At 37.7% G+C, this 24,082-nt stretch overlaps 1 protein-coding gene across 1 annotated transcript in view; it reads right to left on the bottom strand.

Moving 5' to 3' along the window:
- CRTC1 (CREB regulated transcription coactivator 1) overlaps positions 1 to 24,082 on the bottom strand; it is an 871,795-nt gene that overhangs the window by 93,558 nt on the left and 754,155 nt on the right. The window lies entirely within an intron of this gene.

Genomic DNA, 24,082 nt, shown 5'->3' with positions numbered 1-24,082 from the left:
CAAAATATTATGAATTAGCAAAGTATAATAAAAAAAAAAATTGGTGGAAATTAAAACTTTACTAAAAAAAAATAATACACAAATACAATGGTTTCATAAACTCCATGTTATTAAATATTTTTTTACATCTCATTTTCTTCTGATACTCTTGTTTCAAGTCACTTTGTCTTAAGTTATTTAGACCACGTTAAAAATGGTAATAATTCATTAGTTTAATTAATTCAGGTTTACTTTTGCAGCTTTCATCAATTGTTTTCATTTTGGTTTACATTTTTTTTAACATCCAAATTATACAAAGAAGAAATTCATTTTTCCCTTAATTCCGGAAGGAAAAATAAAAAAAACCTAACAAACTTCTTCCTGAAGAGAAAGCGAGATTGGTCACATTTAAAGATTTGCAGCTTGAGTTTTACGTTTACATGCTATAGAATTTGGGGAGAGGAACATATACAAAAGACAAAGCTAAAGTTGCGTTTTTGCTGGAGCTTGTCATGCCCCCATAATAAAGCAAACTAGACTGACAACTGATATATACAAGATCGACTTCTATTTCTCCTTTATGCTCTAGGCAGGGAGTGTATTCTCAGAAATAGCCAATGATATACAGCCTCATTTCTCAACCTGTGGTACATGGGTAAGGGATACTCAGTGGCTTTCCTTTCCATTCCCCTTTGGCCCACATTTTAGACACATTTACCTCTTTTGTATATAGCGCATATTTTATTATTCATTTTTTTTTACAACATTTTTAAATCATTTGGACAAAATAACAAGTAGAGTTCTGCTTTGCTGTGTGTGTGTATTTTTTATTTTATTTATTAATACATTTTATTGTACTTTGTACAATGTATTGCTTTTCTATCATGTATAATCGTATATGCATTCTAATCAATAGGCATTGCATTTGAAAATACTCAGAGCCTGCAAAACGGTGGACTTTTTAGCAGTTTTAATACATTATTAATACAGAAATAACAAATACGTTTGATAGCAAAAACAACGCACATTTTGTAAAGCATGGGATGAAAATACAGAACAGGAAACAAACATTTCACCATAAAATGGATGAGGCACATATGTTCCATTTAATTTCTTCTTAAGACAAATTTGCATCTTAAGACATTTGATCTTAACAGTCCTTTGCAAGATTGAACAGATTTATCTGAAATGACCCACTTGCTTTCATCTGCTCTTTAGAGCTCAAGAGATACAGATCATGCCGTAAAAGAAAAGGTAAAATAATAAGAAACTGAAGTAATGCAAACTGGATACATTTTTTAAAAGTCTTCTGCATAGCTTCTTGATCATCCCTGCTATTTGTATAGCAACACATTTTCAACACAAATTAATTTTCACTTAAAGGTACAGTAAACACCTTTTAATTACAATTCTGCTATCTAACTATAAAATAATGCATCAGCCAAGCCTAAACATTTCTAACACTAATTAACATCGTGTTTACTGATTTTCGTCAATAGTCAAATTCTACCAACCACTTGCCTTATTTGGATTAGCCAACCTTGAGTCTGCAGCTCACAAGGCATGGCCATTGTTTTGCTTATCTGCTAAAGCCAATTAGGGAAATGTATGTAGCAGGGTTAACCTTCAGAAGCCTGCAGTGTGCTTTTTAAGTTCTGTGGATAAGAAAAGCCACTCTTTTTAGAGCTAAATTACATGAAAAGGAAGCAAAATAAAGAAAGAAAGCATATTGCGAAGTTGTTTAACTACATATATTTAAACATTTTTCATTAAACTCCCAAGGTGTTTACGGTCTCTTTAAGTTAAGATATTTATTCAAGGAACACTATTTCTTCTCAAGTCACTTTATTAATGTATTTTGTCCTTGTAGCTCACTTAGTTCAGAACCACTCTAACAATCTATATTTTCTGTTCTGTCCTTTGCTCTGCATTTACAACTAATTCATACACTGGCTTCTTTTTTTTCTCTTAATCCATACCGTGTTGTCAATGTAGGATTTATCTTTCTCAGCCGAAGTACATTTGATTCCTTAAAGGGGTATTAAACAGTATGAGATTGTAATATAAAATGTTTAATTATGTGTAGATAAGCGACTTTGCAATACACAATGTTCCCTTTTCCTGTAATTTATCTCTGGAAATTGTTTGCTTTTCTAAATTCCAATGAGTTTCTATAAAGTAGTGGGCGCCACCATGTTTGTACTTTAGCTGCCCCTTATCCATTTCCGCTGCTGAAGACAATTAGGGGCAGATATAAAACAGGCAATACAAGAAAGGGATTCCACACAGCTTTGTTTGCACAAGCAAAAATAAATAGAAAACTAGTTCAAATATGGCAGCGCCCATTACTTTATAGAAACTAAACTTTTACACTTACATTTTTAATATTTAAACAACTAATAGAGATCATATGACTTAGACAAAGAAAATATTTTTCATTAGTTTCATTGGCGAGTCTGAAACAGTTTGGGTGGGTAGGCCAAAAAAACTGAACACAAAATGAGAAAATATGAAATATCTAGATTTTTCTAAACATCCAGTGACATGTTTAGTTCGATCCACTGAAATTATCCAGCGAGTTAGCACATTCATTTAGCTATTTTTTTCTATTGAATTGAATACTTCTGGATACTTTTAGATGCAATAAATATTATGTATTGTACCTGACTTGCCATTTCTTTCTGTAGAAGAAACTTATTAAACAGATATTGCAATCTTAAAAGAAAACCTCTCTCTTATGTCAAGGAATATATATGTGAATACCACAGGCAGCAATAAGCAAACCAGAACATTCCACACATCATATACAATACACACCCCATTTAAATACATGTTTAACTCATTCCATAATGTATCATCAGTTAAATGATGAGCAGCATTAAATAGGAGACTTGAATTTTCACCACTTCCATTATTCTGTATCATCATAAGAGCACCATATAATATTAGTACATTCTCCTGAATTTCACTCTTACATATATCTGCAATTAAACAAGTCAAAGGAAACATAGCAATAAAGGACTTGATGATCATAGCAAGTCTGGAAATTGACATTAAAAAGTCAAAAATTAAAAAGTGCTACAGCAGTATTTTTTTTATAGGGGGGGGGGGGGCTGTCTCCATCAAATTTTCTTCACAGGCATACATAAAATAATAAAAATAGCATGCAGTGCAGTGGGACCATCTGCAGCCTGTGGTTGGATTGTGAGCCAGTTCACGACTTTTATATTCTATTATTACTTGCAAACTGGCATAAAATAAACTGTTCTACCAATATAGTGCATTTTTTTAGATCCCTTTAACACAAAACATTAACTAGCTATAGTGATATTAGAATTTTTTTTTTTAATTTTATTGGCTACCATGGATGTTGCTAGGATCACAGTTATTACTGCTCACCAACAAGGCAAAGAGAGACACAAGTATATTTACGTATATACAATTTAGTCATGCATAACCACAATTATTAATCTCTTTTTCACCATAGGTTTCTCAGCAAATAAAGAATTGAGACATATATTAATGTAAAGACTGAGGGGTTTATGAGAGCTTAACAAGGCAACATGAGTACCATGAGCACCACCAAGAAAACTGTTGCTGACCATCCCCACAATAAACTTGCCTATCCCCTTCGTGCCATGTGGGTTTGAAAGATAATGACAAATGGATATTTATAACATAAAAATGCTAAACATCCTTAGATCATCCAATGGGTTGGGACGCATAAGAATAAAATACTATACTCCAATATGAAGAGTGTCCAAATTTATGTTACATGGAATAAGGAATGCAGTTCCCTCTCACGTTATATATTTTATATAGAATCCAAATTGGGATTTAAATGAAAATGAAGAAGGTGACTGTGCAAACAACGAAAGGCAGAAACATTATTAAACAACAACAGCACTAATTTTTTTTATTTATATCAATATTCATATTAAGCCATCTGACCTTTATTCTCATTAATATACTTTATAGGCATCCTTCGCATATTTTATTCATAAACTGACCAAGTTATTGAGTCGTGAAAACAAATTTAAGTTACTTCCTGTTAAATCAATTGAGGAACCTTCACAAATATGTATAGAATTGTATGTCTAAAACAGGCTAAAAATAATTCTATGGGGTATAAAGTCCTTTACTTTGTTCCTGAATGGGAACATGAGATTGCTAAAAAACAACAACAAAAAAAGCAGCCCAAAAGAACCTTCTCCAACAAATGATGCAAATACCTAAAAATTCTAAGAAACCTCAGAAATCTATTCTCCCCAATTTTTGATAACCAAAGAATTTTAATATTGAAAAGCCTGTTTCCTGAAAAAAAGTTAAAAGGACATCACTTAAAGGGACATTCCAGACAAAACTGGAATCCTTGTGGATGCATTTCAGTTTTGAATAGAAGCATTTTTGCAATATACATGTATTGTTAGAAATGCTTGTAATAAAAGCTATAGCGGTTTCAAAAGTGTATTTAGGTATGCACTGTGCTTGCTCAGAGAGCCTAAGGTGCTTGTACCATTATTATTATTATTATACTTTATTTATGAAGTGCCAACATATTCTGCAGCGCTTGTCCATGGATACAATTCATTTAAATAAAACAATACAAGACATGTAAGAGACAGGACAAGCATTTACAAACACATACAGGAGGGGATTGAGGGCCCTATTTCCCGTGGGAACTATCTGGTAATTACTTAAAGGGACACTCAATCAAAATTAAAACTTTCATGATTCAGATAGAGCACACAATTTTAAACAACTTTCCAAATTACTTCCATTAACAAAATGTGCCACAGTCTTTTTATATTTAAACTTTTTGAGTCACCAGCTCCTACTGAGCATGTGCAAGAATAAGTGTGTATGCATTTTTGAATGGCTGATGGCTGTCACATGGTACGTGTAGGCATTTGTGATTGGCTGATGGCTGTCACATGGTACAGGGGGGGAGTGGAAAAAGACATAACTTTTAAAATTGTCAGAAACAAAATTCACTACTCATTTGAAGTTCAAAATAAGTGCTATTGCATTGTCTTGTTATCATGCATTTGTTGATTATTCAAATCTACAGTGTTGACTGGTCCTTTAATTTGTTAATTGCTGACATGATACAATCCCTTACTGACTCTCTAAGCAGCTGCAGAATATAAAATACTGGTGCACTGGAAATATCTCACTATGATTCACATGCACTGAAGAATGTTAACACTAAAACAGTGATAACTTTTACTGGAAGCATTGTTGCCAGTACATGCATTTATATTCAAAGATGTAATTCATCTATGTCCATTAACATTTTTACTGGAATGTCCCTTTGAGCACAATAGGTCTCCTTTACCTTTGCTTTGAGGAAGTTACATTCAGTCTTTCAGGATTAAATAAATGACAAAATTAGCCATAGAATTGCTCTTCTAAACAGACATAATGGACTTCAGCTAAAAGCCAAAGGAGACACTACTTGCATAAAAAAAAAATACAGCTACAGTATATATTTAGTGCGTGAATTAATTATGAAGACCTGGAACCAAGGGTGGGGGCAAGGAAAAGCTGATAAATTAATTTCTTCATGATGGTGAGAGTGCACGAGCCCATTACTCGCGGCCACTAGAAAGAGGCAAACATTTCCAAAACTCCAGGAGCCCTTAAATCCCCCCATATTACTGGAAACTATGCAAAGAAGAAGAGAGGTAGGAAAGAAAAAGAGGACCACAAAATAAATGAATTTATCAGTATAAATTATGTCTTCTTTCATATAGGTGTCGAGAGTCCACGATCCATTGCTCATGGGAACTAATAACTAAGCTGTGGCAGTCCACGAGTAACCATAAAGGGAGGGATTGAAAAGCAGCTTTTTTTTCACTGATAAATTAAATCCACAAACAAAAGAAGAAAATATCTTATAATAAACTATAAAAAGCCAAGCATAATCAGTTAACTGAGACAACTGCCTAAAGGACCTTTCTATCAAAGTTGCTTTAGATGAAGCAAAAATTGTAAAATTTTGTAAACATATGCAAAGACCAACAAGTTTCTGCCTTGCAAATTTTATCAACTGAAGCATCATTCTTGAAAACACAAGAAGTGGCAACTAACCTAGTAGAATGAGCCACAATCTGCTGTGGCTGTGGCTGACCCACCTCCAAATAAGCCTTGTGAATCAAAAAGTTTCAATCAATAGGCTAAAGAAATAGGCTTCTGACCTTTCCTAGGGCCAAAAAAAGGAACACAGACTAGAAGTTTTTCTGAAAACCTTAGTTGCATTAACAATGCTTTAACAATATCCAAAAATCCAAAGATCTTTAAGACGCATTCTTAGGATCAGGACACAAAGAGGGATAGACAATCTCCCTACTAATATTGTATGAGGAAACAACGTGAGTAAAATAAACTAAATGTAGTCTGCAAAACAACCTTATTCTGGAAGAATATCCGGTAAGGAGACTCATAAGAGAGAGCAGACAATACAAAAACGCTTTTAGCAGAAGAGAAGGATAAGAGACAACACTTTCCAAGTAAGCAGTCTAATGTCACTAGGTTAAAATTATTAGAAGGAGAAATAGGCTTGATAACAGGTTTAATTCGGACCAGAGCCTGAACAAAACAAGAAATATCAGGAAGACTATTTCTTCTGAGAAATAAAAGGAAAGAGCAGATATCTGTTGTCAGGTAATTAGCAAATACATCCTTATCTAAACCATCCTGTAGAAACTGAAGAATCCGAGGGATTCTAAAAGAATGTCAGAAAAATGATAGTGTATACATCATTGTAAGTTTTGCAAACTTTGTGATAAATTATCTTAGAGACAAGTTTTCTGAGAAACCTTTATGCCTCAGAACTAAGTGTTTCATTTCCATGACATTAAGTTTTAGAGACTAAAGATCCGGATGGAAAAAAAGAAAAAGGACCTAGAGACAAAAAGTCTGACTGTAGAGGAAGAGGACATTTGAACCAGATTCGTATGCCAAATCTTGATATGCCACACTGGGACAATCCAGATTACAAACTAATTTTCTAGTCCTATCTAAAAAATCACTCTGAAAAAAAAGGAACCAGATGTGAAAACAGATAAGGAGGTTGAAATGACCAAGGAACTACTAGAGCATCCACTACCTCTGCTTAAGGGTTACTGGACATGGCAAAATACCTGGGAAGTTTGATGTTCAAACAAGAGACCCTCAGATCTATTTCTTTAGTCCCCAAAGATCCACAATCAGTTTAAAACAACATCCTAGTGAAGAGACCACTCCCCTGGATGTAGAGACTAATGAATGAGAAAGTCTTATTCCCATTGTTCACTCTTGAGATGTGAATCATAAGATTTAGGCAAGAATTGACTTCTTCCCAGGAGAGAATCCAAGACTCCAAAAAGGAGTTGCCTGCCTGGCAATGGAGATATGACTCCCTTTATTAACAGAGGCCAAGCTTAAAGGGTCATGCAATAATGAATATTGATTGGTAACCTCACCTCTGAGGATCCCAAACCCTGTGCTGTTCGTGAACCCAAAACAGCTCTCCAACCTGAAAATTTGTATCTGTGGTAATTACAGATCAGGTAGGACGAGTAAGAATCCTCCTGAATAATAAATTAATGATTCACCCTACTGGTAAGAATAGCTGCAGACATACTGTAGATTTTTATAATATCAAATACAGCACCACAAATAAAATAATTTGTATGTAGAAAAAAAGGATACACATTTAAAACCTTGCAATAGGGACTAATAGAAACACCCGGTTTAAATAATTATTTAGCAATCAAATCAGACACAGCATTAGAATACTTAGGATTATTTTAACCCCTAAAGTGACTAAGAACTCTTTAAAAAGAGAACCACGTGTTCAACTTAAAATAAAAAAAAAAGTAATGAATCAATTTTCTACAGCAGATGAGGGATACTCCATTCTTTAGATGAAATCTCATTATCTGAAGATACCACAGTATCCCTTGGATCAAGGTACATATCACTTAGAAGGGAAACATTTGAAATTGACCTTTTGTTCCTTTTGTAATAAATAGAGAACAGGTGTATTAGTACCCACAGAAACATTAGATTAGTCAGTATGCGTTTAACACATCTAAACATGAGTCACATAAATGAGCTGAAGAGAGTACTTTAGTTGTTTTATTATAAGCACACTTAAATAATGGTAGAAAAGTGTTCAGGAGACTCCATTTCTAGGGTTAGTTTAGGGACAGATTTCACTGCTCCTCATAGCATATGAAAGCAAAAGCAATAAGCACTAAAAACCCCATAAGAAAGCTTTTGATGAAAGAAAACTTTTATACTCCCTTTAAGTAGCTTACAGATAAAGTTAATGCTGGAACCTAGTTCAAACTGTTTTTAAACCCCCCCAAAAAAAACTAAACTTGTGAAGGCTGGATTCAATTTTCAAACCTTCTGCTTCCTAGGTAGCTGAACTAATCCTTAAACTACTATAGCTGGCTTAGCAAAAAGAGTCTGCCTCCCTAAGACTCCCTTATATATTTGTGTACAAAGCAAGGGTAATAGTGATATTCTGTCCTAGGGCCATATATACATTTTTTTTTTAACAATTAAAAGTATCCACAATAAATGAGAGTCTATCTATATAAAAAAAATGGTGCACAAAAGCAAGGATAATAGTGAGTATCTATACCAGGGATATATGTACACATATATACATTTTTAACATTTTAAAAATGCCCATAATCAAAGCTATACAAGTGTCTACATATAAAAATAAAACATACTTACACATTGTCCATCAAGCAAGTAGTGGACAGCTAAACCAGTATAGAAAACAGTACAGAAACATATCAGCTGAGGTAATGGAGGTAATGGAATAGGAGTATAATGTAGATCTGTAAGGGGAAGCAGAAGATAAATCCCTACAAGCGAAGGATTTCCCATGAGGCAAAACCATCATATCACAAACCGTACCCCAAATACATCCCTTTGACAAGCACTACACTCTGAGGGAAACCGGGCTTCAACATAGACTGAAAACCCCTTTCACTGAAGAAATCATACACATCTTCATGCTTCAACCACCTCCAAAGGAAGTAAAATAAAGACTAAGGTATGTGTGAGGTGGGGGAGGGGGGTTTAGAGGGCTCTTGGGGTTTGGAGACTTTGCCTCCTCCTAGTGGTAGAAATGTAATTTCCATGAGTAATGGAAAGTGGACTCTCACCACCTATATGAAAGCTTAAAAGCTAAGGAGGGAGCAACTGACCTAGTAGAATGGGCAGTAATACATTTAGGAGGAGACTATACAACTTTCAAGTAAGCTTTATAAATCAAATAGAACAGCTATAACATTCTGAGCCTTCCTAGAACCAGAAAAATTAGCTGGAGGATTGTTTAAAATATTTAGTAGCCTGCAAATAGAATTTAAAAGCTCTGACAACAAACAGATAATTCAGAAACTCTTCTAGCAGACCAAATTGCCAAAAGAAACAGAACTTTCAAAGACAAAAGCTGAATATACAAATTATGAATCAGTTCAAAAGGAAAAACTTTTAAGACCCTTAAAAATCTAATTAAGGTTCCACTGAGGAGCAATTGACTTAGTCAATGACTTGATCCTGACTAAAGCCTGAACAAAACAATGTTAGGAAGCTTAGCAATCTTCTTAGACATAAAACTGAAAGAGCTGAAATCTGGCCCTTTAAAGAACTGGCGGATAAACCTTTATCCAAACCATCCTGAAGAAACTGACAAATTCTAGGAATTCTGAAAGAATGCCAACTAAAACAATGTTTCACACATCAAGAAATAAAGGCCTTCCAAACCTTATGAAACCCATCAAGTTTAGAGATTTGAGACCTGATGACATAACAGACCCTGAGACAGAAGCTTAAGGCACAATGGCAGAGGCCACGGAGGACAACTGGACATCTTTACCAGAACTGCAAACCAAGTTCAGCAAGACCAAGCTGGAGCATTCAGAATTACTGATGACACTTCCTGCTCGATCCTGACTATCACTTTTGGTAACTGAACAAGGAGGTAGAAAGATGTGAGCCAGACCAAACAACCAAAGAGCTACTAAAGCATTGACAAACTTCGTCTGAGGATACCTGGACTTCACAATGTGTCTATGAAGCCTTTTGTTTTACTGAGAAGACATCAGATCTATCTCTGGGAGACCCCATAGAGCCACAATCTGATTGAAATCATCCAGATGAAGAGACCACTCCTCCAGATTAAGAGATAGGAGACTGAGAAAATCTGTTCCAGAATATTTATAGGTAGCCTCACGTCCTGAGGAGACCCTCAGACTGCACCCTAACCTGTCCAGTTTGGATAAACAAAGGATGCTAATTTAACAATAAACTGATGATATATCCACCAACAAAGGGAAGAGTATAATCCCTGCAAAACTAATGAAGCATACAAAGCTGGAGATGTCTCATGTGAAACAGAACAAATGGAATTGCATCCAATGATGCTATAACTGCCTGTGCTGAACAAGAGGCAGAATAGTCTGAATTATCTTCATCTTGAAAGTAGGAACCATGAGAAACTTGTTCAAAGTCTTTAAATCCAGAACAATGAAGAGGTTGGATAAAAAACATGGCACTGTTTCAACTTTAGAACTGGGACTATTACACCCATAATTTCCAGATCTAAGACAGACTGATAAGTTTTTTTGCCTTTAAATGAGTATTTGGAACAAGAAGAAACCTTCCCCTGGGAAACCTTGATTTAAAACATATTCTGTATCTCTGAGAAACTATATTTAGAACCCAGGGATCTTAAACAGACTGAAACCAAACCTCCTGAAAAATGCGCAATCTGCACCCATACAAGAAGCTCTGGATCGGGGCCCACACTTTCATGCTGACTTGGTAGCGGAGAGGATTGTTTAGACTTGTTCGAATTTTAATTTTGCTTCCAGGAAGATCCCGGTTTCTGAGTGGAAACCCTTAGACTTCTTGTCTTGAGGGAGAAAATCTCCTTTACCTCCAGTCACAGTAGTAGCCTGGACTAGGAAACCATGTCAACTGACCATGATTTCAACCACAAGGCCCTTCTGGTCAGGACTGCTTATACCATATTTTTGGCAACAATCTTAATAATGTCAACATCAGAGTCACAAAAAAAAGCATTTGCTGAAGTTAAGACTCAATCGAATCTGAAACTCTTCACTAACAGATTAATCTGAATACTGTTTACATAAAGCTATCACACAAAAGAGTAGAGGCTGGAGCAACACAAGCAATAGTATTTGCTGGTCTAAAAAGAAAACCTGCTTGCTGAAAATCCTTCCTATGAAAAGACTAACTTCAAATCTGTAGGGTCTTTGAAGGAAGTACTATCCTCCAGAGGTAGTGTTTGTTTTGCAGAATTAAAAATATCCCCATCCACCTTTGGGATAGTTTCCCAAAGCTCAATCTTAGTAGCAGGTAAATAGGTTGAACTTCATTGACTTCTGTCTTCTTTCATGTAAATTTTAAAGATGGATAAAAAGGGATAACAGGCTTAGAGCTTACTTCAAGATAGCATCAGGAACAAGAAAACCTCTGGTCATAAGAAACCTTAGGATTTTAAAACCCCTCACGTACATAAAACTTCTCTTAAGAGAGAAGAAAGATGTTCAAGATTAAACAAAAGAGCGGAAGATCAGAGACAGAACCTTGAGCCTCTGAAAATACCTCACTCTCAGAGCACAAAGCAGATGAATCTGGGTCTGAAACATGCAGTGTAACAGACTTATATCTTTTTAAATCAGATACGCTAGAGGAAGGATTACGCTTACTTGGAGGAGGCATAGCCACCAACATTTTAGACAGAGCGTACAAAACCTTTAAATACTGGAGCGAAATCTGAAGAACTCCCCTGTATAGACAACAGAAGGAGGACAGATACATTTAGAAGCAAGATCAGAATTAGTCTGATTAGAATACATTAAATGATCCATACAAGAATTTCAAAGGTAAACAAGGGCTATTCTGTAATATCAACAAGCTTGCAAAAAAAAAATACTTAATATTAATAGGAAGGTGTTCAGTGGCTCTAGCTTTTAAGGAACTAAACATTTTAAGTATTGGGGACAGAATAAGTATGCCCTATTATGACAAAACAGGCCAAAACAATGAAAACCACAGAAAAAGGAAATTTATGCTTACCTGATAAATGTATTTCTTTTACGATATGACGAGGTCCACGGATTTCATCCTTACTTGTGGGATTTAACCTCCTGCTAGCAGGAGAGTGGCAAAGAGCACCACAGCAGAGCTGTATATATAGCTCCTCCCTTCCCTTCCCTCCACTTCCAGTCATTCGAACCGAAGTTAGGAAGAGAAAGGAAAAGCCAAAGGTGCAGAGGTGACTGAAGTTTAATAAAAAATAAGTACATACCTGTCTTAGAAATGACAGGGTGGGCCTGACAGGGTGGGCCGTGGACTCGTCATATCGTAAAAGAAATACATTTATCAGGTAAGCATAAATTTCCTTTTCTTTTACAAGATACGAGTCCACGGATTTCATCCTTACTTGTGGGATACAACACCAAAGCTACAGGACACAGAGGAACGGGAGGGACAAGACAGGAACCTAAACGGAAGGCACCACTGCTTGAAGAACCTTTCTCCAAAAACAGCCTCAGAAAAAGCAAAAGTATCAAATTTGGGAAATTTGGGAAAAGTGTGAAGAGACGACCAGGTTGCCCGCCTTGCAAATCTGTTCAACAGAAGCATAGTTTTTAAATGCCCATGAGGAAGCCACAGCCCTAGTAGAATGAGCCGTAATTCTTTCAGGAGGCTGCTGTCCCGCAGTCTCATATGCCAGATGGATGATACTCTTCAGCCAAAAAGAAAGAGTTAGCCGTAGCTTTCTGGCCCCTGATTGACGAAAATCCTTAGTCGCCTGCAAGTAAAACTTCAGGGCACGGACCACGTCCAAGTTATGCAACAGACGCTCCTTCTTAGAAGAAGGATTAGGACATAATGAAGGAACAACAATTTCCTGATTACTATTCTTATTTGAAACAACCTTAGGAAGGAACCCAGGTTTGGTACATAAAACAACCTTATCAGAATGGAAGATAAGATAAGCGAGTCACATTGTAACGCTGAAAGCTCAGAAACTCTACGAGCAGAAGAAATAGCAACCAAAAATAAAACCTTCCAAGATAACAACTTAATATCTATGGAATGCATGGGTTCAAACGGAACCCCTTGAAGAACATTAAGAACTAAATTCAAACTCCAGGGTGGAGCAATTGGTCTAAACACAGGCTTGATTCTGGTCAGAGCCTGACAAAAAGACTGAACGTCTGGAACATCTGCCAAACGTTTGTGTAGTAATATTGACAAAGCAGAGATTTGTCCCTTTAAGGAACTTGCTAATAACCCTTTCTCCAATCCTTCTTGGAGGAAAGACAGAATCCTGGGAATCCTAACTCTACTCCATGATACTCCAATAAAGATATTTACGCCAAATCTTATGGTAAATCTTTCTAGTAACAGGCTTACGTGCCTGAATCAAAGTATCAATGACCGAATCAGAGAACCCCCGCTTAGATAAAATCAAGCGTTCAATCTCCAAGCAGTCAGCTGCAGAGAAACTAGATTTGGGTGTTGGAAGGGACCCTGAATGAGAAGGTCCTGCCTCAATGGAAGCCTCCACGGCGGCAGAGAGGACATGTCCACTAGATCGGCATACCAAGTCCTGCGAGGCCACACAGGTGCGATTAGAATTACTGAAGCCCTCTCCTGTTTGATCCGAGCAATCACCCGGGGAAGGAGAGCAAACGGTGGAAAGCTAGGTTGAACGACCAAAGCACTGCCAAGGCATCTATCAGTTCGGCCTGAGGATCCCTTGACCTGGATCCGTATCTTGGAAGCTTGGCATTCTGACGAGACGCCATCAGATCCAACTCCGGTCTGCCCCATCTGAGAATCAGAGTGGCAAAGACCTCCAGATGGAGTTCCCATTCCCCCGGATGAAATCTCTGTCTGCTTAAAAAGTCCGCTTCCCTGTTGTCCACTCCTGGGATGTAGATTGCTGACAGATAACAAGAGTGAGCCTCCGCCCACCGAATTATTTTGGAAACTTCTGTCATCACTAAGGAACTCCTTGTTCCTCCCTGATGATTGATGTAAGCCACAGTCGTGATGTTTTCCGACTGAAAGCGGATGAATTTGGCCGAAGCCAACTGAGGCCACGCCCTGAAGCACATTGAATATTGCTCTCAATTCCAGAATATTGATTGGAAGAAGAGACTCCGACTGAGTCCACACACCCCTGAGCCTTCAGGGAATTCCAGACTGCACCCCAACCTAGTAGGACTGGCGTCCGTTGTCACTATCAACCCATGATGGTCTGCAGAAGCACGTCTCTTGGACAGATGATCCGGCGACAACCACCAAAGAAGAGAGTCTCTTGTCTCCTGATCCAGATCTATCGGAGGAGACAAATTTGCATAATCTCCGTTCCACTGCCTGAGCATGCTCAGTTGTAGTGGTCTGAGATGAAACCGAGCAAACGGAATGACGTCCATTGCCGCCACCATCAATCCAATTACTTCCATGCACTGAGCCACTGATGGCCGAGGATTGGACTGAAGAGCTTGGCATGTATTCAGAATCTTTAACTTTCTGACCTCCGTCAAGAAAATTTTCATAGATATGGAATCTATTAGCGTTCCCAAGAAGGGAACCCTTGTCTGTGAATAATTAACTCTTTTCTAGATTCACCTTCCACCCGTGAGTCCTCAGAAAGGACAGAACCATGTCTGTATGAGACTTTGTCAGATGGTAAGACGACGCCTGGATCAGAATATCGTCCAGATAAGGCGCCACCACAATGCCCCACGGCCTGATAACCGCTAGAAGTGACCCTAGAACCTTTGTGAAGATCCTAGGTGCTGTGAGTACCTCCATTCTACACCTTCCTCCTGTGGAAGCAAATATAAGACTAGTTTCCAGTAAGGTGGGAGGGGCTTTAAGGGCTCTTGGAGTTTTGGGAATCTTTTTCTCATCCTAGTAGCGAGGAGTATAATTCCCAGGAGTAATGGCTTGTGGACACCACGTTTATGACAGAAATTGGAATATTCACAAGGCATTGCAAAATAAATTCACAAACTTAATTTAAGCTAATGGGTCGAGAACCAAACCACTTTTGATCACATCACAGAATGCCATTCACATTAAACTTAAAGGGACACTGAAACCAAATGTTTTCTTTTGTGATTCAGATAGAGCATGCAATTTTAAGCAACGTTCTAATTTACTCCTATTATCAATTTTTCTTCGTTCTCTTGCTATCTTTATTTGAAAAAGGCATCTAAGCTATTTTTTGGTTCAGAACCCTGGACAGAGCTTGTTTATTGGTGGGTTAATTTATCCACCAATCAGCAAGAACAACCCAGGTTGTTCACCAAAAATGGACCGGCATCTAAACTTACATTCTTGCATTTCAAATAAAGATACCAAGAGTATGAAGAAAATTTGATAATAGGAGAAAATTAGAAAGTTGCTTAAAATGGCATGCTCTGTCTGAATCACAAAAGAAAAAAATTGGGTTCAGTGTCCCTTTAAGAGTTTCCAGGTCTTATACCTTGGGATGGCTCCGAGAACATATAGGTAACTGAATATTGATATAAATGTAAAAATATCAAGATTCGTAGCATTCATAGCATCTTGCAAAAATGACTCAAAGCTTATAATAATCTTTAGGACTATATGGCGTTGAAAAAGGCTTGAAATAAAGTCAGAAAACCTCTTGTTTTCAGAACCAATTACATAGCAATTAAACCAGAGTACATTGGAAGTGTTAGCAGCGAATAAGACCATAAGCTAGAATTCATTTATACTTTCCTAACAAAAAAAATCAGGTCTAAAAAACTATTTATGCTTACCTGATTAATTAATTTATTTCATGGTGGCTAGATTCCAAAACCCATTATTCCTGGAAATTACTCTTCCTTGCCACTAGTAGAAAGCAAAGTTCCTCAGGTGAGGTTTTATAGAGTTCATGGGGTTTTGTAATCTTTGTCTCCTCCTAGTGGTAGGGAAGAGTAATTCCCATGAGTAATGGATCATGGACTCTCACCACCTGTATGAAAGAAAATCAGCCCTTTGTGGACTGGCTTGAGTCATTAGGATAGACATCTGCTTTTTCCATTTAAATTATTGTAATACATGGAGGCAGATCAAGATCTTTTAGACAAGTAATGTATGGTATACAGAAGCTCCATTGAATCAATGTTAAACCTACTGTAAATTCTTGAGGTTCACTGCTCTTACAAATAATTTGCAGTATTTCTATGTTTGACAAACTGTGTGAAAAGACCACTCTCACTTTGTCTGAATTCATTGGTTAATCAGTAAATGTGTCTCCTGATTCTGGAGGCCTGGAAAGTGAACGGTTTAAATTAACCTGAGGTTGATCTCAGCCCACATTACGAGTGAGTACACTATTACTGAGGGCTGATGTAAGTAGCAGTAATTCTGTCAAAATAAATATGCATATTGCACTGGAACCCGTGTCACAAAAAATTAACCCTACAAGGCAAAACATTACAGGATGAAAGAGATAATTTTAATGAATTTTAGATCTCTTTAAGCACATTCTTGGAAAATTGTAAAGACACAGAATAAAGAAAACAGACTGACATATCAACTGTAACTCTGAAGAACCTGAGATACCAAGAATGCATGAGAGGCTGCTACACTAAGACAGAAACGCCTTTATAAAGATGTTGTCCAGATAAAAGGGATAATAATATTCAATTTCTAATTTGTCCTTTTACAAAGCAGTGAAGTCCTTGGTATAAAAAAAAATGTTGACCTGTGGCAAGAAAGCAACAGAGCCAGAGACTGGAAATAAAAGTTATTCCTATGCATAAACTACACATTCCAACATGTAACACTACATAAGCAGCAATTATCTAAGTTTTGGTGTTCAAGTTCTAATTTTAGACACAGGTTAAAAGTATTGACAAGTAAATGTTTTTTTTTAAATATAAATCTTTGTCCTTAACATGGGCAAAAATGAGTCCAGTCATTTATTGCAATATTCCAGCAACTCACCAATGTACGCTGCATTTTGTATTTAAAATGACATCACAAGGGTTTGTGAACATTCGATGTATCAAACACCATTCAAATAGGTTAAAAACTATGTAAATATTTTGGGAGTATATTTCTTTGTGCCTAAACCAAGCAAAAAAAGTTTTAATGGTCATTTTAACTCCTCTAATTTGTTATGGTTATTCAAACATTGATATTAAAGTTATGATAAATGAAAACTGCTATGGCACGAGTACATTACAAGTCCTGTTTTTTTTTTTCCACGCATGCTCATTAAACATAATTATATCATTTACTATATTTTCAAAAACAAACTATTCATTTAATAGTTATATTTCATGAAGGGCTAATGCATACTTTTTTGGAGGTAGCTTTGGCTAAATAGTTGCCTAATATCATATATTAAAAAACAGCAATTATAGTTTATCAGTAAAGGAAGAGAAAGTTACTAGTCCATAATGTTAAATATAGAAAATGACGATATATGTATCTGCTTTGCCAATAACCTTCGAGAAATCTTTTTATTTGTCCCATGCTTAATAAGGTCATCTGATACTGAAGGAAAATGTTTAGCCTACAGTCTGATGAAGTTTTTAAAATTTTCAAAAATGCTTTATTGCAAAGGCTGGAACACTCTTTATAAAAAGTAATAATAACGTTTACTTTGAAGCATTCTTGAGTTGAAATGCAAGTGTTGATGGAACAGATGCTGGGAAAAAAAAGAATATTCCTTTCATCTACAAATGCAATAGATCTTAAAGACAAACTTTCAGCAAAGCAACCATGTGAAGCATTAACCATGAAAAGTGTTTTAAACTCTTTGAAGACAGATTTGAAGAGCTCTCTCAAAGGACTGCTTTAAGACCATCAACTTATTAATGACTACAGGCACTTTCTACATGACTCACAAGCTAATTATGACTCTACAGTACAAGATGGGACATAAGACTATCATGAAGCACACAACAGCAACAGTGATTGGACAATGGGGCAGTCATGACAAACTCTAGGCACAGGTTTCCCTTACTTGAGGGGAAGCTGCCTGGTGAGAAGCCTTGATTGGAGACAGGAGAAGTGGGAGGACTGGTGGCTGGGGATCCCGCATTACTGCGGGTACTGCTGGAGGGAAGCCTACAGAACAACATAGAGTTAAATACCACTGGATTGTCACATGAATATAGATGCCCATTTGCACATTGGTCTGGATTGCCCCTTATGTATCAGTCTATATATATTTAAATGATATACAAAAGATTGTGATAAGAACATTGCCAACTTTATAGATCTCTCCACTTATTCATATTCATCACTTCTTTAAAGCAGGGCTTGACAAACTCTAGGAGCCATGGAGCAAACGCTCCTAGAATTTAATCACTGGCTCCTAATGTTTAGATTATTCTACAGATCCATATATTACATTATATATAAAAAAGACCTAGCTTTTTCCATACCATTGAGATTGGCTTCTAAGTTTGACATTATTTGTTTCAAGCCTTGCTTTAAAGCGAACATGGTTAAAAGGTAGAAAATGTTTTTGAAAGTGATTAATTGCACTATAATAGTATATATTTTCTTTACAGCCATGATTGTCTGCTTGCAAAACTGCAGATTTTGTAATATGATGGCCAGTGATACCTTTGAGAATTAAAGGGACACTAAACAAAAATGTTTTCTTTTGTGATTTAGATACAGCATGCAAATTTGAAGCAACTTTCTAATTGCTTCTTCATTCTCTGATATCTTTATTTAAAAGAAGGCATCTAAGCTAAGGAGCCAGACACTTTTTGGTTCAGTACACTAGACAGCACTTGTTTATTGGTTCTGTCCAATCAGCAAGGACAACCCAGGTTGTTCACAAAAATGGGCCGGAGTAAATTAAAAAGTTGCTTAAAATTCCATGCTCTATCTGAATCATGAAATAAAAAAATTTGGGTTCAGTGTCCGTTTAACCAACAAGGAGATTTTGGAGACTGTATATAATCGGCCTTCCACTTTGCAGGGATATTTCAAATCAAAGATTACTGACCGGCTGACTTGCAAGGCACTTGAGAAAAAGTTTGGAGTGATTTCCCATACAAATTTAGAAATGTATATTGGTGTAGCTGCCAAAACCATGTCTAAGAGCCGTAAGGGTGTTTTAAATGTGTTAAAAACTTTTAAAAAGACATGAAACCCAAAATGTTTCTATCATTTTTCAAACAGTGCAAATCTGCCTCATTCTCTTTATATATTTTGTTTAAGAAGCATCAATGCATTACTGGGAGCTAGTTGCAGACATTGATGAGCCAATGATAAAGAGGCAAGTATGTGCAGGAACCAATCAGCAGCTAGCTCCCAGTTGTGCATTGCACCCTGAGCCTACCCTAGGTATGCTTTTTCAACAAATTAATCAACAAATTAATCAACAAAGTAAATTTAAAGTTATTTACAATTTTATGCTCTGTCTGCATCATGAAAGTTTAATTTTGAATTGACCGTCCCTTTAATTAAACTTGCATTACTTGAATTTCTTCAGTAAAGACGACAGCAATATATTTAAATAACTCAACATGTAACTGGCTGTTAGTTGCAGAGTAACAGTTCAATTATAAACACACTCAGCAAGTAGTAAGTAGTATGTAAGTGTGAACCTTGTTACTATGGGTAAAAATGTAAAAGACCCGATTTCTTCTTACGGCTTTTGTAACAGAAAACCCCAAATACTTTATCACTCAATAACTCTGCTAGTGCTGTATCAGACAGAATTAACCTCATCCACATCAAAATAAGTCCTAAAGTGGATGTGAGACTACTTTGCAGCACTGTATCAGATTATAGGAGTCCAGTTCAGCTGAAATAATATCCTGTTCTAGTTGATTTGAGTCCTGTTTGTAAACAAAATAATACCTAATACAAAAAAAATAAATAAAAAAAAAATGGTGTGCCTAATACAAGGAGCACAATAAGTTGAGTTAAAGGGACAGTCTAGACAAAATTAAACTTTTGTGATTCAGATAGGGCATGCAATTTTAAACAACTGTTCAATTTACTTTTATCGTTAAATTTGCTTTGTTATCTTGGTATTCTTTGTTGAAAGCTAATCCTAGGTTGGCTCATATGCTAATTTTTAAGCCCTTGAAGGACGCCTCTTATCTCAGTGCATTTTTACAGGTTTTCTTTAACGCTAGACAGCTGTAGTATGTGTGCCATATAAATTGTGCTCACTCCTGTGGAGTTACCTAAGAGTCAGCACTGATTGGCTAAAATGCAAGTCTGTCAAAAGAACTGAAATAAGGTGGCAGTCTGCAGAGCCTTAGATACAAGAAAATCACAGAGGTAAAAAGTATATTTATATAACTGTGTTGGTGGTGCAAAACTGGGGAAAGGGTAATAAAGGGATTATCTATCTTTTTAAACAATATAAATACTGGAGTAGACTGTCCATTTAAATGAACAAAAAACACCAGATATTTTGATTATACACTAATGATGTTGTGAGCCTGTTGAGGCAGCAGTTGAACATTATGATACTGAAAAAACAAATTATGCTTACCTGATAAATTTTATTTCTCTTGTGGTGTATCCAGTCACGTATCATCCATTATTTGAGGGATATTCTCATTCCCAACAGGAAGTTGCAAGAGGACACCCACAGCAGAGCTGTCTATATAGCTCCTCCCCTAACTGCCATATCCAGTCATTCGACCGAAAAACAAGCAGAGAAAGGAGAAACCATAGGGTGCAGTGGTGACTGTAGTTTAAAATTAAAAAATACCTGCCTTAAAATGACAGGGCGGGGCCGTGGACTGGATGCAAAAGAATAGATTAGCGCAGAAATCTGTCCCTTAAGGAACTAGCTGACAATCCTTCCTCCAATCCTTCTTGGAGAAAAGATAATATCCTGGGAATCCTGACCTTACTCCATGAGTAGCCGCCCTTGGATTCACACCAATAAAGATATTTACACCATATATTATGATAGATTTTCCTGGTGACAGGCTTTCGTGCCTGAATTAAGGTATCAATGACTGACTCGGAGAAACACGTTTGATAAAATCAAGGCGTTCAATCTCCAGGCAGTCAGCCTCAGAGAAATTAGATTTGGATGGTTGAAAGGGCCTTGAAGTAGAAGGTCCTGTTCTCAGCGGGCAGAGTCCATGGTGGAAAGGATGACATGTCCACCAGATCTGCATACCAAGTCCTGCGTGGCCACGCAGGCGCTATCAAGATCACCGATGCTCTCTCCTGCTTGATTTTGGCAATCAGACGAGGGAGCAGAGGAAACGGTGAGAAACACATAAGCCAGGTTGAAGGGACCAAGGCGCTGCTAGAGCATCTATCAGCGTTGCCTTGGGGTCCCCTGGACCTGGATCCGTAACAAGGAAGCTTGGCGTTCTGGCGAGACGCCATGAGATCCAGTTCTGGTTTTCCCCAACGATGAACCAATTGTGCAAACACCCTCCGGATGGAGTTCCCACTCCCCCAGATGAAAAGTCTGTCGACTTAGAAAATACGCCTCCCAGTTCTCTACACCTGGGATATGGATAGCTGATAGGTGGCAAGAGTGAATCTCTGCCCAGCGAATTATCTTTTGAGACTTCTAACATTGCTAGGGAACTCCTTGTTCCCCCCTTGATGGTTGATGTAAGCCACAGTCGTGGATGCTGTCCGACTGAAATCTGATGAACCTCATTGTCGTTAGCTGAGGCCAAGCCTGAAGAGCATTGAATATCGCTCTTAGTTCCAGAATGTTTATTGGAAGGAGTGACTCCTCCTGAGTCCACGATCCCTGAGCCTTCAGGGAGTTCCAGACTGCACCCCCAACCTAGAAGGCTGGCATCTGTCATTACAATTGTCCAATCTGGCCTGCGAAAGGTCATACCTTTGGACAGATGGACCCGAGATAGCCACCAGAGAAGAGAATCCCTGGTCTCTTGATCCAGATTTAGTAGAGGGACAAATCTGTGTAATCCCAATTCCACTGAACTGAGCATGCAGAGTTGCAGCGGTCTGAGATGTAGGCGTGCAAACGGCACTATGTCCATTGCACTACCATTAAGCCGATTACTTCCATGCACTGAGCCACCGAAGGGCGAGGAATGGAAATAAAGAAACACGGCAGGAATTTAGAAGTTTTGATAACCTGGACTCCGTCAGGTAAATTTTCATTTCTACAGAATCTATCAGAGTCCCTAGGAAGGAAACTCTTGTGAGGGGGGATAGAGAACTCTTTTCCTCGTTCACCTTCCACCCATGCGACCCTCAGAAACGCCAAACACTATGTCCGTATGAGACTTGGCAATTTGGAAGTTTTGACGCTCTGATCAGGATGTCGTCTAAATAAGGGCCACTGCTATGCCCCCGTGGCCTTAGGACCGCCAGAAGCGACCCCAGAACCTTTGTAAAGATTCTTGGGCTGTAGCTAACCCAAAGGGAAGAGCTACAAACTGGTAATGCCTGTCTAGGAAGGCAAACCTGAGAAACCGATGATGATCTTTGTGTATCGGAATGTGCAGATAAGCATCCTTTAAATCCACTGTAGTCATGTATTGACCCTCCTGGATCATAGGTAGAATGGTACGAATAGTCTCCATCTTGAATGATGGATACCCTGAGGATTTGTTTAAGATCTTTAGATCCAAAATTGGTCTGAAGGTTCCCTTCTTTTTTGGGAACCACAAACAGATTTGAGTAAAAATCCCTGTCCCTGTTCCTCCTTTGGAACTGGATGGATCACTCCCATAACTAGGAGATCTTGTACACAGTCGTAAGAATGCCTACTCTCTTTATTGGTTTGCAGATAATTGTGAAAGGTGAAATCTCCCTTTTGGGGGGGGGGGAACCTTGAAGTCCAGAAGATATCCCTGGGATATAATTTCCAATGCCCAGGGATCCTGGACATCTGTTGCCCACGCCTGGGCGAAGAGCGAAAGTCTGCCCCCTACTAGATCCGTTACCGGATAGGGGGCCGTTCCTTCATGCTGTCTTAGAGGCAGCAGCAGGCTTTTGGCCTGCTTACCCTTGTTCCAGGTCTGGTAAGGTCTCCAGACCGTCTTGGACTGAGCAAAAGTTCCCTCTTGTTTTGCATTAGAGGAAGTTGATGCCGCACTTGCCTTGAAGTTTCGAAAGGCCCGAAAAATAGACTGTTTGGCCCTTGTTTTGGACCTATCCTGAGGAAGGGCATGACCTTTTCCTCCAGTGATATCAGCAATAATCTCCTTCAAACCAGGCCCGAATAGGGACTGCCCCTTGAAGGGAATGTTAAGCAGCTTAGATTTTGAAGTAACGTCAGCTGACCATGATTTAAGCCATAGCGCTCTGCGTGCCTGGATAGCAAAACCAGAATTCTTAGTCGTTAGTTTAGTCAAATGAACAATGGCATCAGAAACAAAAGAATTGGCTAGCTTCAGTGCTCTAAGCTTGTCAAGTATGTCATCCAATGGAGTCGCTACCTGTAAAGCCTCTTCCAGAGACTCAAACCAGAACGCCGCCGCAGCAGCAGTGACAGGAGCAAGGCATGCAAGGGGCTGTAGGATAAAACCTTGTTGAATAAACATTTTCTTAAAGGGCCACTGTAAGTAAATATTTTCTATGCCTGTTACTAACTAACTACCCCAAATACGCTTTTTATCAATAGCATTTCATTAACATATCTCTACCGTATATCAGAAATCTTGTCTGCAAATGTAATTGTTTTCCAAACCCACTCCGTGGGTATCCTTTGCTCTGTACCAATCCGTTTACAATACCTAGGTTTCAAAATGGTGCTTTAAACACAAAGTTATTGGTTTAAGTATTTTGAACATGCAGTGCTGAAAATAGTGGGCAGGATAACGTGACATCATCTGCGAATAAAAGATATAACTTTTAGAACGTTATGAAACTTAGTTTTGGAGAAAATATAGGTCAGTAGGTTTTAATTAATGTTTATTAACTTTAATATGTTAGTTGTTTAGCTTAAAAATTATAACAAAGTAATCCTTTAAGGTAACCCTCTAACTTTTTATCCATTGGATCTAAGAAAGCACAACTGTCCTCAACAGGTATAGTAGTACGCTTTGCTAGAGTAGAAACTGCTCCCTCCACCTTAGGAACTGTCTGC

Source organism: Bombina bombina, chromosome 2 (genome assembly GCF_027579735.1).
Source record: "Bombina bombina isolate aBomBom1 chromosome 2, aBomBom1.pri, whole genome shotgun sequence".
Classification (NCBI taxonomy): Eukaryota; Metazoa; Chordata; class Amphibia; order Anura; family Bombinatoridae; genus Bombina; species Bombina bombina.
The sequence above is the reverse complement of the archived record's forward strand: the minus strand, read 5'-3'. Positions and strand labels throughout refer to the sequence as shown.